This window comes from Heloderma suspectum, chromosome 5 (genome assembly GCF_057233095.1).
Source record: "Heloderma suspectum isolate Gila_16-S chromosome 5, 16-S_ref, whole genome shotgun sequence".
In the NCBI taxonomy this organism is placed as follows: Eukaryota; Metazoa; Chordata; class Lepidosauria; order Squamata; family Helodermatidae; genus Heloderma; species Heloderma suspectum.
The window spans coordinates 93,281,293-93,294,648 of record NC_139462.1 but is presented as its reverse complement, the minus strand read 5'-3'; the positions used below and the strand labels follow the sequence as shown (position 1 = coordinate 93,294,648).

The 13,356-nt window shown below is 42.3% G+C and overlaps 1 protein-coding gene across 1 annotated transcript in view; it reads right to left on the bottom strand.

Moving 5' to 3' along the window:
* SGCZ (sarcoglycan zeta) overlaps positions 1-13,356 on the bottom strand; it is a 541,716-nt gene that overhangs the window by 509,880 nt on the left and 18,480 nt on the right. The window contains exon 2 of the mRNA XM_084856694.1: positions 662-734. The gene's annotated coding sequence lies outside the window, so the exon portion shown is untranslated. The remainder of the gene's footprint in view (positions 1-661; positions 735-13,356) is intronic.

Sequence of the window (13,356 nt, the reverse complement as noted above, 5' to 3'; positions counted from 1 at the left end):
GCCATTCCATTCCATTTCCCCCAACTTCTGGAACACCCCCCCCCCACACACACACACACATACACACACAAGCCAATCTGCATTCCATACTTACTGAGCACATTCAGTATTCATTAAACTGTTTTGGTTCTCCCCCCTTTTAAGCATTTTAGGGGGGTTTCCCCCTAAAAAGTTTTTGTACTTTTGCAAACCTTGGATTTCCCCAAGGCTGCCAATACCTCCTCTTGTGTTAATTTGGCTACTTAAGCAATGACACTCATAGTCTGAACATCAGAAATAGAAGGAATGATAAGGCATTATGGGGACTGAAAGCTCTGTGCACCTACTTAGAGACCCACGGTTTAAACAGCCATTGCAGATTCATGTTGTTGGAGCACCTTTTGTCACCCCTTACTTTCCTTGCATTTCCTGCAGCTGCCCTCTCACAATCACAGCAGCCTTATTTTCTTAATAGATAAAGCAAGCAGGTCACTGTGTGGCTATTTGCTTTGGTCACTTTTGCTAACCTGCCATTTCCCTTTCTGTCTGTAGGTTAAAGCAGCTGACATCACAGAGAATAATCAGAAGACAATCTAACATTTTAATGGTTTATGTTATCTGATTTTGATCCATCTTGCTATATTATTATTATTATTATTATTATTATGCATTTATACCCCACCTTTTTCCTTTTGCAAGGCAGCCAAGATGGTTTACACGGTCCTCCTCCTTTCCATTTTATCCTCACAACAACCCTGTGAGGAAGATTACAAGGGAGAGTCAGTGACTGCCCAAAGTCACTCAGTCAGCTTCATGGCTAAGTGGGAATAGAACCCAGATCTCCTGAGTCCCAGTCCAACACTTTAACCACTACAGCACGCCAGGTCTTTGTTCTGGCTGATTTGTTCTTTAACTTTGTGCTTTGTCTCATCCCCTAATGTCCTACTGTCAGTAACCAAATCACTTGCTGTTGTTTCATTATTCGTTTCAAGTTTCATCCTTCTTTATACTAATGATTTTTTTTCTTATATGGAGAAATTCTTATCTCATTAAACACATTTTTTCTTTTTTTTTAAATAAGGCTGTTGCCAGACTTCAAACAATGACTTCTTTTTAAACTTGGTTGAGAAGCACCATTGTAATTATATAGAGACTGTTCAACTGGGAAAATTCAGTTGGTTTACTCACTATAATATGACCACTTGATTAGCTAAAACATAAATAAAAAAGAGACCATAAGCTGGAGGAGCACACACATTTCCATGTTTTCTTCTCTGCTTAAGGGCCATTTGCCATCTAGCAATTGGTTCATCAGAGCTAGATTTTGCAATTTGGATAGAAATGTACATGTGAAGGTTTGAGGCCCACAAAGGCAAGAAAAGGAAAAAGGTCAGGCTGAGAGGCCTGGAGTTTTTTCTTGTTGGGAGGGGGTATCCCTGAGAGGAGTAGTTTCATTTCCCCAGTTAAGTTTCATTTCTCAGGTCTGAAGCAGTATTTTCAGTTTTTAAGGAGGGGTGTATATAAAGAGAGTGAGAGGGACAGTAAGAGCAGAGTCAGGGAGACCAGAGCATGAAGAGGGAGCAGGAAGCAGCAGCCTGGAGAAGTCTAAGTACAGCTAGGGTAAGGGAACTTGTTGTTTTGTAACTTTTATTTTCTCTTAATGCCCTTTGAATCACTCAGCTCTATTGTGTAAATTCCTTTAGCTGCAGTTTGCTTGCTTTAATTTACCAATAAATTGTTGTGGTTAAGCCCTGTGTCTAGAGTATCAATCAACCCTCATCTACAGCCTAAACCCCACTTTACTGGGAAGGGGAGGTTTAAAGGAAGGAAGGTGGGACTCTTAAGGAGGCAAGAGATCCTTAAGGAATTGCTCAGGGGGTTCAAGTCATAAGTGGAACCCTGTCAGTTCCACTTATTCCATCACATGAACTTACCTGGTGCAATTTTTCAGATGCATTTCTGCTCACCACACCTAAAAAGGATATTGCAGAGCTAGAAAAAGTGCAGAAAAGGGCAACCAAAATGATCAAGGGGCTGGAGTAATTCCCCTATGAAGAAAGGTTACAACATTTTGGACTTTTCAGCTTGGGAAAAAAAGAAAGTACAGGGGGTGAGGAGGGAGGGGAGGAGGGAGGGGTATGACGGAGATATATAAAATTGTGCAGGGGGTAGAGATAGTGCATAGGGATAAATTTTTCTCCCTTTCTCATAATACTAGAACCAAGAGTCAAAACCTGAAGCTGAATGGTGGGAGATTAACAAAAGGAATTCAATTCCACGTGCTGTAGTGATGGCCACCAAACTGGAAAGCTTAGGGTGCAAGCCTATGCATGTTTAGACAGAACAAAAGTCCTAAAACTCCCAGCATTCCCCAGTCAGCCTTGCTGCCTTGGGAATGCTGGGAACTATAGGACATTTTTCTGCCTAAACATGCATAGGATTGCATCCTTCAACGCTCTTATTTCTCTCTCTCTCTCTCTCTCTCTCTTTCTCTCTCAATTGCCTTTTAGTGTCAACGGTCTCTCAAGGTGGCTTTCATACAAAATACAAAATATACAATAAATAACCAAATTTAACCATGAGTCACCTTAAAACAATAGACTAATACATTGCCAATCACCCAACACTATCACTAGTAACAGCACGATTTGGCACAGCTGTAATCCAATCAAATAGTTAAAACTATCTGGGTGTCATATTACACTGTTTAGGGCTTTGAAAGCCAATACCAGCACTTTGAATACCAGCACTTACTCAATCCTTAGGATTCAATGCTATACCCAATTACCTGAAAGAAATTCTGATTGCTCCCAATTGGATTTAATTCTGAGCAGACACATATACCATAGGGATGTATGTGAGAAATTTGCTTCAGTTCATTTGTGACAGTTTATCCTATTTGCACCTCCAGGACCTGATTATGGACTTGAACCCAAACTCCAGTCCTCATCTCTATATTTCAGAGCTTGCAATGCATTTGCAGCATCTGTTTAGATGTGGCACCATACATAAATATTATAAATAAATACATAAATGCATACATCAACTAACTAAACATGAGTTTGATAACACAAGTATATTTGAACTGTGGACATGGAAAAACGTACACTTTTTACAAATGCACACAAACACTCTTTAAACCATGGGAGAAGAATGTGTACAATTTAAAAAATGGATACTATTGATGTGTACACTTGGGAAACTATGCACAAAAATACACACAAGTTTGCATTCAACAAGAAAAACCAAAGGTCACGATACAATACAGACATGAGTCAGAATGAGCTCCAAGTTGACAGAGGCATGCTGAGCTTCAGTTTTGCTGATTTGCACATCCCTAATATGAGATCATGCTGCTGATGTCCCACAGCTGAAGATCTGAGCTGTTATGAAAGAAGTTTTACCTGTAGCATTTGTTCATTGATAGTCCCAATGACACACCCAAGTCATGATTTGATGTTGAAGTCCTCCTCAACTGAGGAAGATGCATATTTCTCTCAGGTCTCAGTGCGTCCACAACCTACCAGGCAATATATAGTGTATGGTTTGACTACGCACAGTACGGAAGGAAAAAATAAGCTCTCTGTGGTCCTTGACTGAGGGCTTTCCTGTGGTATTGATCTGTCAGAGTCAAAAGTTGTATCACTGCTGAACAGCTTTTAAAGCTCAGACTAGGTATGTCATCACAGATGACATACTGCCCGCACAAACACTGGTGAGACTGTCCCCAAGGATAATCTGGGGCTGGGGGCATCACCTGGGAGGCAGGCATTTGTCATCATATATCATCCTTAGGACATACACGCTGGATAAGCAATGGGCCTACAGAAAGCTCTATAAACACATTGCTATCCAATTTAAAAATGAAGCAAAAGACACAGCCTGAACACATATTTGAGACTGGCTTGTGCCTCAAAGGCTGTTTTTCCCTAAGTAATTACTACTAGTTTTATCCTGCTCCCTTCAAATCAAAGCATCACTCCATTTTAGTTGACAGCACAGAATTCACTGCTGTAATCTTTTCTAACTACATTCGTAGTGTGGGAATAACAGGACTGGGGAGCAGGGGGAGTTCTCCCTCTCTGCACTCTGACCACAGCAGGTCAATGACTCTAACTCACCTACAGCCTAGACCAAATTATTGAGGCTACAAAAAACCACTCCAAAATCTTCGGCATGAGCTGCTAATCTGCAGTGCTCCAAACTCTGAAATATATTCTCACATCTCAAATACTCCCTTACAAGCTATGGGTAGATGTAGAGATGGAAGGATCAGAGAATTTCCAGTTCATGTCACTTTTGCATGTGTTTGTGCCTGAGCCCATTCAAAATGGGGCAGCAAATGCCCCAGGGATGTCATCTCTCCCAGAGGCATTGTATGGAAAAATGGTGGAAGTTGTGCAAATCTGAAGGATAACTAAGTTCCAATCTGCACATTAGTCCGGGAGATGTGGATAAGGACAGTTTGCAGCAGAATACAAACCCATCAGGTTCCTCAAGCATCCACCAAGACATTTCACACAATCACTGGATGGGAATTTTGTATTTGTGACACTCAGTTTATCCAAAGTCGTGCTAGTGGAAGTCTGCTAGCACAATGGAACTTTCTCCCTTTCTCCCTACAAGAAAGGCTGGCTGGGGAATGCTGGGAGTTGTAGGCCTTTTCTCTATCTAAACATGCATAGGATTGCACTCTTAGTTAGCTTCTTTAGACAGAACTAGAAAATAGGAATGAAATAACTTATTTGCATTCAGGTGCAAAGTATTTCACAGCAGCATTCCAGCCAATGGCAAACTGAATTGTAAGCCTATTAACCTCTTCAGCGGAAGGCAAATATTATAGACAAAGCAAATATTCCGGTCCTGACTAGAAGTTGATTTCTGTAGTGAATACCACATTATACTATTCCAAATCATGGTGTGTCATGGGTTCATTATGTAGCATTAGCTTCCCGCCCCAAGACAGTGAACATTTCTGGAGCTGGGAGGTTTAGAATTCCCAAAGAAGGCATACACAAGTTCTCTATATGCTCCTTGTACATAACACTCTACTGTTTTGTCTGAATCCATTATGTCATGATCAAGAGGGGCAACGCAAGACATTTTGCTACCTGAGGCAAAGACAAGAACCCTCCCCCTCTATGTGCACAAGCAGACTGGCAGCTGAATCGATCTTGAACATTGACAATAGGAATTTCCTCCACCATACTTGAAGGCAACAGGCTAGCTTAAGGGGCAAAGGGCAAGCTACATGACATACAAAACACAGCTCACAGCATCTGCTGCTGAAGCATGTAGGGCTGGCCCCGATGGTCAGCTATTAATATTTTTTTTCTAGTTTCCATGATAAGTCTTAACCTGGACTAGATAAGCTGCACTTATCTAGTTGCCATGACTCCATGCTGTGAGCCTACATGGAGTAGTTAGAGTTTGGAAGATTTACATGGACATCTTGAGAGTTGATGTATCATGCATTACATACACACTTATATACATGTTCTAAGAATATTTATTTCTTTATATATTTCATTTCTATACCGTCCAATAGCCGAAGCTGTCTGGGTGGTTCACAAAAATTAAAACCAAACAGCACACAATAAAACAATTTAAAATATATAGAACATTAAAACCACAATATAACAATACAACCACAATAAAACCTAGCAGCAGTGCAGGAGTTTAAAATACAGATTTAAAACAGCAAAGCTAAAAGTTTAGAAAGCTAAAATGCTAAAATGCCTGGGAAAATAAAAAGGTCTTCACCTGGCACCGAAAGGAATACAATGTAGGTGCCAGGCGAACCTCACTAGGGAGCTCATTCCTAGGGATGGCGGAGAATTTCTCCCCGAAACTTCGGGGGGCCGAGCGCCAACGTGTTTGGCCCCCCGAACAAGTTTCAGGGAGAAATCCTCTGCACCCCCCCGCACCCCGCACCCCCCCCCCGGGACGGGACTTACCTTCACCGAATGTCCCTCCCGGTGGCTGGTCCGGCCGGCGGTTCAGCGGGTGTTCGAGCGAGGCGGGAGCGGCAGCTGGTCTTTCGACCGGCTGCCGCCACTGCCATTGCAATGAAAGAAAAAAAAAACGCCCCCTGATAGGCTACGTGACGATTCACGTAGCCTATCACGGCTAGATTTGCAAAGTCAGCCGTGATAGGCTACGTCAATCGTCACATAGCCTATCACGGGTGACTTAAAAAAAAAAAAAAAAAGAGGGTACGGATAATGGCGGCCCCCATAGGGAGCCGCCATTCCCGTTCCTTATTTGGTCGCTGTAGTCTACGTAAATGTTTACGTAGACTACGGCGAAAATAAGGGCAAAGCTATTTGCGTTGCCCTTATTTTCGCCGTAGTCTATGTAAACATTTACGTAGACTACAGCGACTAAATAAGGAACGCGAATGGTGGCTCCCTATGGGGGCCGCCATTCGCGTATGCGCTTTTTTTTTTTAACAGGTAAGTGACTTTCGTCCACCTCTACTCATTCCAGAGCTGGGGTGCCACAGCAGAAAAAACCCTCCTCCTAGTAGCCACCCGCTTCACTTCCTTTGGCAGGAGCTCACTGAGAAGGGCCGCTGAGGATGATCTTAAGGTCTGGGCAGGCACATATGGGAGGAGGCGATCCTTCAGATAACCTGGCCCCAAGCCGTTAAGGGCTTTAAATGTTAATACCAGCACTTTGAATTGGGCCCGGAAATGGACTGGCAGCCAGTGCAGTTGAAAAAGTACTGGTGTAATATGAGCTTGCAGGCCAGTCCCTGTTAACAATCTTGATGCCCTATTTTGGACCAGCTGAAGTTTCCGGACCATTTTCAAAGGCAGCCCAACGTATAACGCATTGCAGTAATCCAGACGAGAAGTTATCAGAGCATGGATAACTGTAGCATGGAATACTGCTACTGTGGAATTATGTACTATTGAATTATGGGATTTGATATTGTTTAGAGTCTTGTCAAGTAACATGGCAAAATTTACACTGTTTCTCATTTTATTGAGACAGCAGCGAGTAAATAGAGGCAAGGTGATTCTAAGTGCATTACAGAAACTAAGCCTGCTTCCAATTAAAGGATGATTCTAGCGGATGAATATATGAATTATGCAGACAAAATGTCTTCCAATTTCCTCATTTAATACGGTTCAGAGAATGCATCTTAGTGCCAGGGTATCACATTGTTCAGCCTGTGTTTTGGACTACCAACAACAGGATGGGTGCCATATAGCAGCAAGACCACCAACATTTACACTGGAAAAACCAGAGCATACTTGCCAGATCATTTCATTGTTCTCCTGGTAATTTCCCTTATCTGTCTTGGTCATAACTATGAAATTCAGATCTGGCATAGTTTTTAACCACTGTGTATAAAGGTTGGAGATACATATGTATTGCCATTCTCATTCAGGAAGGACATTAGATTATACTATTATGCAGTACCTATGGTAATGTATTCTTTGTCATGGCTTGGATCCATAGGAAACTGAGTAGCTACGGACATTATTAAATGCCAGAAATCAGGAAGTACAGGTGGCTTGGTTTTCCTATGTTCTGTATTGCCTTGTAATGTCCATTCAGAACATGCAATGACTAAGATGGCCAGTGGAAGTTCAAGATGTGGAAGCAGTCAGTGGAGGCTGGTTGCTCCGATGTCAGTGGGGCAGTGAATCCATTCCAGCTTTCAGTCACAACCAGTCAGAACTCTAAATGAGCTATCCAAGGTGTGGAACCCTTTGGATAGCTCCTTCAGAGTTTGACTGGTTCTGACTGAAACTTGGAGCGGATTCACCAGCCCACTGACATCAGACCCACCAGCCTCCACTGGAAGCAGCTTGTGAAATTCTATCAGTTGGTGCAGTAGCAAATGAATGATGGCCATTCTGGACTTCACAAAGAAGAATGAAGAACAGGAAGCCTGTGGGGAAAACAAAAGGAAATCTAACCAACAAAAGATCAACAGCCAAGTTGAGGTGTGTAATATAAAACACACATAAACCCACAACAACTTTCACAAAAACCTTGCAAGTTTATAACAGGTTTCATAGCCACAAAAATTAAATGCAAGAAGTTGGATGCATCTCAAAAGTAAATAAACATGAACTCCAAACACATTTTGAGTATTCCCTAGTTTTCTTCAGTGCTCTAGTAACATTGCAACAACCAGAATGTCTTTTATAAACATAAGGAAAAAATAATACCCTGTCTCTCAGCCCAATCTGCCAAATAAAGTGAAACACCAATAGTATAACAGTAGGTGTCATTTGTAAATTAAAAGGAAATGAATTATAAAAAACAGTTAAAATTGCCATTAAGAATAATTACAATTTTTAAAGCTTCACAAAACAAAAACAAAAAACCAAAGAGTAAAAAATAACCTCACTGCTTAAAAGCCACTATCATACCTATAATAAGGGCAAAGAAATCTATGCATATCCACAGTCCTGGGGAAACGATTCAGGAAAAAAAAAGAATAAATGAAAAGTGTTTGCTTCAAATTTGCTGTGATTCAAAAATCACCCTCAATACCACTACTTAGGGCCAAAAGAGACATTATTTTAAATGTGTCTTGAGCAGCTATGTCTTTTCATTTTTATTCTACAGTAGATGCAAGGGACCCAGTCCCAATCTTAAACCCCCTTATTTCCCATGCTAGGGTCTCAGTTCAGTTTAGGGGCCCTGTACCTACTCTAGAGTAAAATGGAAAAAAAATACATAGCTGCTAGACACACATTTAAACTGTTTAGGCCCTAATGCACCCAGATCGAAAATGGATACCACTAAGAGCTCAGATCCCAATAGAGGCTGGCAACTAACATGGCTGAGAGACCTGGACAACATGGATGACCCATACTACAGATGTTACTACTAATACTAACTGCAGAGCAAGTACTGCTGCCCTTACAGGGCATCTACTTAAAAAGAGTAACCAATCATGTGAATACTTCTCATCAATGCTAGCAATGATACGGAGTAAGAAGTATTCAAACAACAACAACAGTTATAGAAAATAGAAGTACATAATAGCCAAACTACTATTCATGTTCAGAAAATAGCAAACAGATACCTGCAGCAAAATTGTCCATAGCCTTACATAGCACAAAACTTGCAATGGCTAAATGGCCAATGGAAGTTCATGATGTGGAAGAAGCCTGGGAAATCCTGTCAATTTGTGTGGTCGGAGATGAACAACATCAACTCTGGATATTTCAACAAAGAATGAAGAACAGGATGCCTGAGCCACCTGTACTTTCTGCATCTTTCTCTATTTGATAACATCAACATCTCCACTTGTTGTCTAACACACTGGAGGGTACCAGGTAGGGATGGCGGAGAATTTCTGAGAATTTCTCCACAAATCTCGGTGAGGCCGAATGCCAACACATTCGGCCCCCCGAAATTGGCGGTGAAATTCTCCGCCCCCCGCCCCCCCCGGGATGGGACTTACCTTTCATGAATGTCCCTCCCGGCGGCGGGTCCCGGCGGCGGTTCATCGGGTCTTCGTCAGGGGTGGGGGCGGCAGCCGGTCTTTCGACCGGCTGCCGCCGCCGCCATTACAAGTGCAGTAAAAAAAAACACAATACCCCATGATAGGCTATGTAACGATTAACGTAGCCTATCATGGCTAGATCTCCAAAGTCAGCCATGATAGGCTACGTTAATTGTCACGTAGCCTTTCACGGCTGACTTTGGAAATCTAGCCGTGATAGGCTACGTTAATTGTTACGTGGCCTATCACGGGGGTGGTGTTTTTTTTTTCGCGGCCAGGTAGACGGGGCACTTCTACCCAGCCTGAATTTCGCCGGCAAGGGATGGGGCGCCTCCCGCCCGGCCTGAATTTCGGCCGGGCAAGGCGGGGTGCCTCCCCCCCCTCGCATGAACTTCGGGAGGAGAAGCGAAGCGCCTCCCCCCCACCGCGAAGCAAGCTTCGAGGACAGGTAAGGGACTTTCGTCCATCCCTAGTACCAGGTTGGGGAAAGTTGTGTTAACATAATGGAAGTGCTCGGGTAGCATAACTGTCCTTTTGTATAAACTCTGCCTTGTTATTTATTTATTACATTTCTATACCGCCCAACAGCCAAAGCTCTCCTGGCCATTCACAACAATTAAAACCATAAAACACAACAGGATAAAATACAGCCTACAAGTTTAAAGGTTTAAAACTACAGTATACAATAAAAATAACCAAATAAAAGCTAGTAGCAGTGCAAAGACTTCAAATACAGTAACAGATTTAAAACAACGGAAACTGAAAGACCAAAATGCCTGGGGAAATAAGGTCTTCACCTGGCACCAAAAAGAGTACAATGTAGGTGCAAAGTGAGACCTTTCACCTCTACACACCATATCACCACTGTGACAGTATGCTTATTACAGACCCTGAGGATATACTCCCCACAAGTCTGCTCTAGAAGCAGAGTAATTTAACACACACACACACACCCATAGGAGAAGGCATCAAGCAGTATCCAACTGTGCCTCAGCATTAGTGCAAATGACATTATGCTAGTCTAACACAACACTTACGCAACATAACTAGTGCTTGCTAAGGCAATGGGGAAAAGAGGAGATTTGCTGGTGAAATTTGGCATCGCCACCAAATTTTGGTGGCAAATTACCACTTTTCCCTATTGACCTAGCAAACACGAATGACATTGCTCAAAAATTTGGCTATACTAATGCAACATCATTAGTACTTGTGCCCAGGGCACAGTTGGATGCTACCCATTATCTTCAGCCAATGATTAATCATTAACCTAATAACCTAATCACTATCCTCAAATATAATTGGAATAGGCCTACATCTAGTCTGAATCCAGCAGATGATGTTCCTTTAGGTGTATGTAGTATTGCCCTAAAACTCTGTTCTGGATTGTTTCCAAGTCAGTGTATGTATCATGCCTAAGGAGTAGGGATGTCAGAGAATTCCACCACGGATCTCGGTGAGGCCGAATCCAGTGCATTCGGCCGCCCCGAAATCCATGGCAGAATGAAGCCCCCTGCCCCCCAACCCACGAAAGGCACGCGAAACGGAGCACATACCTCCTGCCATCCGCGCTGACTTACGAATGGCAGCCACGTCTGCAGCCGCCATTTGCTTCCTCATTATAGCCGTGATAGGCTACGTAATTATTTATGTAGCCTATCATGGCTAACGCAGGGATGCCATTTGCATCCCTGCGGAGGCCGTGATAGGCTACGTAAATATTTACGTAGCCTATCACGGCAAAAAAACCACAAAACAGCAGACACAAATGGCAGCGGCTACGGCGGCCGCCATTTGCGTCCCCTTTTTTTTGCCGTTTAAGCCTATGTAAATATTTACACAGGCTATTTAGGCAAAAAAAAAAAGGGAACGCAAATGGCGGCCACTATGCCATTTGTGTTACCCCCCCTTTTTTTTGCCGTAATAGCCTATGTAAATATTTACATAGACTAAAACGATAAAAAAAAGGAACTCAAATGGCGGCCGCCGTAGCCGCTGCCATTTGTGTCCGCTGTTTTGTGGTTTTTTTGCCGTGATAGGCTACGTAAATATTTACATAGCCTATCATGGCAAAATACAGTGACACAAATGGTGGCGGCTACGGCCACCGCCATTTGCGTCCCTGCAGGCTGGCCAGCGGCTGGATGTCCAGCTGTGGGAGGCCACAGCTGGCAGCTCCGCAGAATCTCCACAGAGCGGAACCAGCCAGAGAGAATTTTGGGGGGAGGGATGGAGTGCCTCCCCCCCACTGCGAATGTCACCCTTCGAAAAGGTAAGTGACCTTCGTACATCCCTACTAAGGATGCTGGAGAAATTTGAAACAGACTAAAATGAGTTCGGATTTCTAAGAATCTGACCTGCAGAGTCCACTGAGGACCGGCCTCCTCAGGTTGCACAGGGTCCATGGACTTCTGGATCTTTTTTCCCCACTTTCCCCCAAATTATGTAAATTTATCCGTAGGGAAATATTCAATTTTCTGCTCAGACCGGTGAATATACACGAGGAAACGTTGAATGGAATGAGGGATAATATGCTCAATGTTATGTACTAATGTACATTTTGTAAATTGTTGCAAACCCTCTTACGTATTTTTCCACATAACAATAAAATATTTTTGAATCCATCCATGAATGGACGCCAGAATGAATGCCACTGCACAATCCACAAAACATACACAGGGTGAATTTCACAAAATCCGGACATCCCTAATCATGCCCTCATATTTTTTTTTTCAGAGTCATACAGAAGCAGATAACTAACAGCTACAAAACTAGTTAGTGCTACTAGAGTCATTAAGATGGTATAATTTAAACATGAGCTGTTTGTTTGCCTGGATGACCATTTTAAAACTAACCAGCGCTTCCAAAGGTATGAGACGAAGGCCCCACTGTTTGCTCTGAATAAATCAGCTTCTGTATTTTGATTGGTAGCTATTAGAACAGGAGTGGATAACTTGGGGGGTGGGATGCACAGCTGATGGTGAGCAGAACCAGAGATAAAAGTGGGTGGCATTTGCAAGATTGCACAATTATACATACTTCTTGAAATGTAACTTCTGCCTGGAAGAGGGCTTGTCCCTATTTATTCAGCTTTATTTATTGACAATTAAGATCAAGATTAAGGCTCAAGACTCTGTTAATCACCTTATGAACTCTGTATGCTGCTGTATTTTTTTTTTTTTTTTTACTGAAAATCAGTGTATTTAAATATTGCCCCTTATCCTGGAAAAATGGACAAGCTGATGCAGAAATGTAGTAAGCTGTATTTGATCGGGATATTGAATCAGTTCCTAAGCTAGAAGTTAAACTAGACTAAGTCAGACTTGCAAATTTCCAAAAGAGCAATTTTCTAAGATGAGACTCCCTGATATACAACCAATCCACACATAATCTATCTTCAACAGAAGAAATGGAAAATTATGTTCGGTGCAGAAGTTCTGAATAATGAGTTAGCAGGTGGATGCAGTGAAAGACTCAAAAAGGAGAAAAATATTGTAATAGCATCTAGCTTAAATTTAGTGGCCTTGCATAAGGATTCTCAGGGATCCATTCCTTGACTATTCAATAAATCTGCCAATGGAGGGTAATACTATATGGAAGAATTCTCATAAGCCTGAGATCAATCATATATCACTGCAATGACAACTATCCATTTTGGTTAAAGGGTTCCATGACTGTGGCAGAAATAGGTTATATACCGATGAATAGAGATAAGTGTATGAGGCGTAGCTGTTGAGCCATGTCATAGTTAGGGATAGTGGAGAATTTCGTTCCAGTCACATTTTGATAGAAACCAAATTCGCACTTCCTGAATCAATATGTGAACCAAAATAGTTATCCTTTGATATTCACACTTACATAAGTGAAAAAGCCCCCCCCCCAGCATTATATAGGGGAGAACT